This window comes from Eschrichtius robustus, chromosome 12, assembly GCF_028021215.1.
Source record: "Eschrichtius robustus isolate mEscRob2 chromosome 12, mEscRob2.pri, whole genome shotgun sequence".
NCBI lineage: Eukaryota > Metazoa > Chordata > Mammalia > Artiodactyla > Eschrichtiidae > Eschrichtius > Eschrichtius robustus.
In genome coordinates, this window is record NC_090835.1 from 41946347 (window position 1) to 41952635 (window position 6289).

The 6289-nt window shown below is 43.7% G+C and overlaps 1 non-coding gene across 1 annotated transcript; it reads left to right on the forward strand.

The window, feature by feature from the left end:
- Positions 1 to 317: 317 nt before the first annotated feature.
- On the forward strand, positions 318 to 390 carry TRNAE-CUC (transfer RNA glutamic acid (anticodon CUC)). The gene has a single exon. It is a non-coding gene; the product is annotated as a tRNA-Glu (tRNA).
- The last annotated feature ends 5899 nt before the right edge of the window (positions 391 to 6289 follow it).

Consider the following 6289-nt stretch of genomic DNA (forward strand, 5'->3'; position numbering starts at 1 on the left):
GCTTCAATGAATTCACAAGAGTGCTATGGAATATTTCCAATTTTCAAAGGCTATAAATTGATACCTGACATTTCTTGGACACCACAGGAACTACTAGTTTGAGATAGGTTACAGTTTCAATATTAGATTGTAGTACATGCCTTTCAAAGTTGTCATATCTTTGCAGAGCTGGGTTTTCAGTGGTTTGAGATAAGCAGTGAGGAACAGGAAATGAGGGTGGCAGTGTCCAATGGGATTCCAAGGTTTGAGAAGTTGGGCCACATCCAACAGCTGTACATATCCCACTGGTACTATTTAAAAATATAAAATCAGGGGATTCCCTGGTGGTCCAGTGGTTAGGACGCTGTGCTCTCACTGCCGAGGGCCCAGGTTCAATTCCTGGTCAGGGAACGAAGATCCCACAAGCTGTGCAGTGCAGCCAAAAATATATATATATTTTTTCAATCTATATGTATTTTCTTTTCAAACGTAACTTCAGTTGTTTGGATCTAACCACTTAATGAGTAGAATTGTTTGGTATTTCTTTTGGCCCAGGGCACTGAGAAAAAAAAGTATGAAGGCAATAAAGGCACCAAGAACTGAGAAGCCTTGGGAACCTCTGGAATAAGGGATTTGTTTGGGAATTGGATTGTATGCCACTGTGGGAGCTGGTAGGTGAGTCTGTGCAGGTTGTCGCCTCTGCATCTGATGCTGAGTCATCACTCTAGAGGAAGTCTCTATAGGCCAACCTAGAGATAACTGTAGGACCACTAGACCACATGAGGACAAACTATGCAGAGAATGACCTGCAGGGGAACCTGCACTTTTACCATATTGATGCGTAGGTGGCCCAGGATGCAGGAGCAGTGGGACTTGCACTGGCTGTGGGTCCAGGCACTGCCCTACGCCCACAAGAGCAGCCTATGAGCCAGCACACTGACCACTGTTTTCACCTTTGGAGCACAGCATTGTAGCTTGCTTCACTCTTGCAGATCGCTCGCTAATGATCTCCTGCAGACGCTCACCTGGACCACTATAGGCAGGGGATTCTTGGAAATGTCCTTTCAGCATAACTCCAAGGATGCTGTACAAAGCACCACACCGGTGGTTTATTTTCTTCTGTACACTCTTTCAGAGCTCTGCAATATTTTATTTTATTTATTTTTTAATTTAATTTAATTTTATTTTGTAAAATATTTATTTATTTATTCGGTTGTGCCGGGTCTTAGTTGTGGCAGGCGGGCTCCTTAGTGGCGGCTCGCCGGCTCCTTAGTTGTGACATGCGACCTCTTAGTTGCGGCATGCATGTGGGATCTAGTTCCCTGACCAGGGATTGAACCCAGGTGGAGCCTTATCCACTGCGCCACCAGGGAAGTCCCTCTCCAATATTTTAAATGAGCACATCATAAGAAAAACTGTTCTTTGTGAAAAGAAAGAAATGAAGAAGGAAAAGAGAGAGGGAAGGGAAGAGAGAAGGAGAGTAGGGAAAAAGATTGAGAAAAGAAAAGGATTCAGTGCTTCTTCCAAGAACATCCAGGATCAGCATTCCTGGATGAAGGTATGGTGTGAATAAGGACCCAGAAGCATGACACCCTCTGGGAAGTGTAAAACATTGGGTAAGACTTCCAGTGGGGGGTTGGGTGGGGAGTGCTGGGGTGGGGGCAGAGGGTGGAGCGGCCGGGAGATGGGCTAGAGCAGGAGCCATCAGAAAATACTGAGTTTGAGTTTTCTATTCAGGAGGGGACTGAGTGCATACGTTAAGCACAGGTTTAAAACACAGGTATCTAAATGCCAGGAGACCCCGGAGAAGCACTTTAGCATTTCCCTGAGCCTCGCTTTTCATATTAAGTGAAAAGGGTAGCTTAAATAGTGGTAGTTATAAAGACGGGGTAAAGCCTCGTGGGGTAGTGGCAATTGCTCAAAGCCCTTTTGTCCCCACACTGCTCAGTGACCAGTGTCCCCTGACCCTCTCATTGCTCACCCTCCACTGCCTCCCAGGCCTCTGCCCCTTCCCGCCTTGTAACAAACAGTGTGGGTAGAGCTGTGTGGATTGCACAGAACTCCAAACGGGGATTTAATAACTACTATCTATGAAAAACATCTACCCCAGAGTGCCCCCTCATTTTATTTTCACTTCTTACAAGGTTTTCCTCAAAAGGAAGGTTTGGTACATTTTCTTTGAAACAGTGTCACACTCCAGTAATTTCCTCACATTACTTTGAAGCCCCAGATGCCTTCAGGAAGCTGACACATTGTGGCCATTCTCACTTGACATCACTCCAGTGCCTGTGAAGACAGTTGTTTTGCCCTGCAACATTTGCTTAATTCGATACTTGGTTCCTGAGAAGGAGTAAAGGAGAAGTCACCCCCTTAATTTAAATGTTGAATATGTGTCTTTGCAAAATTGCAGAAGTTCAAGCAGCTTTGTACTTCTGTTTGGTCAAAACTCAGTTTTCTTTATCTTCGCCAGGAAGCAAGGTGAGGAGTTGTCCTGAAAGTAAATATGATGGGCATTACTAAATCTGACCACAGGAAGTCTGCAAGAATGTTAACCATAGCTGTGCTCATTATGAGAGAGCAAATTCCCTGGAGGGCCAGCATTCATTTATAGCAGGGAATAAAAATAGGCTGCTTCTTCCTGCTTCGAGGGGCACTTCTCTATATTGAGGGTAAAAGGTGGAAAAACAAGAAGCAAACAAAACCCCCTCAAATCGCGGGGTATTGGTTAAATACATTCAGTAATGTGCTGCATCCAGCTTGTAGCAGTTTATAAGAACCAACTGTGAGATCTCTTCCCAACTCCATGATGTTATGTAACATTGGTACCTTGAAATTGGAAATGGTTGGATTATTTACACCAGGGGAATTGGCAAATACTACATATTAGGGCTGTTGGGTTTTTGTTTGTCTGTTTTTGTTTCTTTTGAGAGACAGTTGTTAAACACTTATCAGGATCCTGCTATTTATAGTATGTTCATGAAATGGAATATTAAGTTGCTATCAACATTGACGTTATAGAAAAATATTTCATAGTAAGTAGTTGTATGCAGAAAGATGAATAAGACCCTCACCTCACACCATACACAAAGATTAAATCAAATGAATCATGGACTTAGACCTAAGAGATAAAACAATTAAACTTTTAGAAGAAAACACAAAAGAAAATCTTGAGACTTTGAGCTAGGCAAAGATTTCCTAGATGCAGTACCAAAAGCATAGTTCGTAAATGGAAAAAAAAATTGATAAAGTGGACCTCATCAAAATTCAAAACTTTTGCACTTCAAAAGACAACATTAAGAACATGTAAAGGCAGGGACTTCCCCGGCAGTCCAATGGTTGGGAGTCCGCCCTTCCACTGCAGGGGGCACGGGTTCTATCCCTGGTCGGGGAACTAGGATCCCACATGCCGTGTGGCACCCCCCCCCCAAAAAAAAACCATGTAAAAACAGGAAATAGACTGGGAGAAAATATTTGCAAAACACATATCTGATAAAAGGCTTGTCTCCAGAATTACAAAGAACTCATACAACTCAATAGTAAGAAAACAATGGGCCCAAGCAAAAAATAGGCAAAAGATATGAACAGATATTCCACCAAAGAATATTTATGAATGGCCATTAAAGTATGAAAAGATGCTCAACATTTTTAGTCATTAAAGAAATGCAAATTGAAAATTAAAACCACAATGAGATACCATTTCACACCCACAGACACCAACCAAGGTCACAGCTCCCATCCTTCCTAGAGCTGGTCACAATCAGTTAGGAGTTGGCACTTTACTCCTCCTTTCCCACCCAGACACTTGATCCCAAGATGTCTTCATGGCATCTATTATTTTTAATATTTGAAATTTTATTTTAATAATTTATTGACAACTATTGAGATAGATATTTCAAGACTAGGGTGAAAACTCACTCATGATTTTCAGTTCCATATTTGACCCTTTTGGAGGTTGAAAGATTCCTTGGAAGGTCATATCCAATGTGGGAATACGCTCTGCAATAAGCCAACAGAAGGTCATCCACCCCTTTAGCGTTTTTCCACTAACCGAGAACTTGCTTTTTTCCATGCATTCACAAGGAGAGGGTGCCCTTGTTCAGGGTCAGCCAATATCTGACCAGCCTGAGACAAGAACTGGACAACAGATGTTGAGAACAGAAGAGCATCTGGAAAAAGACCAGGATCAAAATTGAGACCTTATTTCTAACCACCCACATCTAGAGGAGTTGACCAGCTACTTAGTGTGAAGGGGCCACTGGGTTGTACCTGTGGTAGTCAGTGGGTATCTTCCCAAGCTGGTTCTTAATTTAATCCAGAGGTAATTTATCCATCGTAGCCCTTTGATTTTTCCCAAGTGTTGGTGGGGGTGGGGAAGGGGAGTAGAGTCCGTTTGTTTTCTAAGCCCAGAGATAAGCAGATCTTTGCAATGAATTTTCTAGCAAATGTCACACAATTGGTTCTTATTGACCTAGTTTTAAGGTAAGACCTTGTCACTTATGGCCTGATCACAAGATAACTTTTCCCTGAACTGCCATCCATCACAGATCTTACCATCTAGTTCTTGTGCATGACTAATGTTCTAAGTATCAGAGCATGAATTTACTTTCTTTCCTCTTAAATCTCATCTTGTTGGTTTCAGTTCAGTGACCCAGTCTATCAAGATCCGTTTTAATCTTCATCTTTGCATTGAGTTCCTAACCTGTGTTCTTGTCCTCAAAATTGACAAACAGTAAATGCTATGTGGAACATAAATCTGTAAACTGTTATAAAATAATCACTGTAAGAGAACTACAAGGTTGACAGGCATTGTTGAGTTGTATTCACTTCCTCGCCCTTGAGGAAGCCAAAGATCAACGCTGAAGAGATTGAAGTAGCACAAAGTTCACTGGGCACCGTGGCATAGGAGTGGTGGGTACAGAGCAGAGGGAGTTGTGGATACTGGCATGTGCTCACACGTGTGTACCTGGGTGTGCAGAGGGCAAAAGGAGGAGGCTTCTGTGGGGCTCGCTGTGAAAGACTAAAAGGAATGAGACCTAGGGGGGCGGCACTAGCACGTTTGGATAAAGACCGGGAACAGTGAACCCCAAGACTCCTGGAAGTGTCTCGTAACCATTTCCACAATGTTAATTTTGTTACCTGCTCTGTTTCTCTGTTTCGATATGTGATGTTCCTTGGAAAGACAGCTGTGTGTTTTTTCGGTCCCTGTGCAGTGAAGGGGTGGGGGAGCCTCGGCAACTCTAATGCCCTTTGCAGAGAGATCAACTCAGGGAGAAGGGGAAGCAGAGGTACGCAAGGTGATGTGGGCCAAACCCAAAGCAGTCGAGGGAGGAAGGGGGCGCTTGTATACCAAGCTCAGACCCTTTGGCAGAGCCGTCCCTGTCTTGCACAGGTGGGCTCTTTTCTCCTTCGAAGGGGAGGCAGCAGGATAGAGTAGGAAGCAAAGGTCTCTACACTTCTGATTGCAGGCTGCTGTCAGTTACAGCGCTGCGCAGGTACCTCCAACATGTGAATATTTATTTATTCATTATCACATGTGTGTTCTACTGTGCTAGTATCTTATGTATAGAATAACACCAAAAGAAGATAAAAGTATGATATGTATAGAATAACACCAAAAGAAGATAAAAGTATAATATAAAAATAAAGAGCAGTTCTGTTTTCTTCCCACATCCCAGTGGAAGGTCTTGTACTCCCTTGCCCACGTCTACCCCTCCAGGCATCTGCCTTTTTCATATGGGGGAATTACATGGCATGTGAATTATATATCAATAAAGTTGTTATGTGACAGAAAGAAAGAAAGGGCACTGGCTGGCAGGAGTTGGGGACATCTGGGAAGGCTTTATAACTCTAAAATTAGGTACAAAGAAGAGTTTGTCAGTTTGTGGAGTGGAGTGAAGGATGTGCCAGATCAGTTGATGCAAAGACCTGGAAGTGAGAGGGGGGCTTTCCTTGTTTTAGGAGCTGAAAGTAGCCACGAAGACAGGCACAGAGTGAGGTGGGGTGAGCAAGGGGAGGAGAGCCTGAAGAGCCCAGCAGGAGCCAGACCCCCAGATGCCTTGTGAGCCAACTGAAGTTTAGGACCTCTTCCAATTAGCAAATGAGTCAAGCTTGGGAGTGACATGCCCAGATTTGCACCTTAGGAGGATCATTCTGGCTGCAGAATGGATTAAAAGAGGATAAGACGGGGACTCTTTATCAGGAGGAGGTTGTCCTCAAGGGATGAAATAATGGGGACCCAACACAGGCAAGTGGCATTGAGGACAGAGCCAGGTGGACAGGGTGTGAGGGCAGGGACCCCCAGGTATCTGTT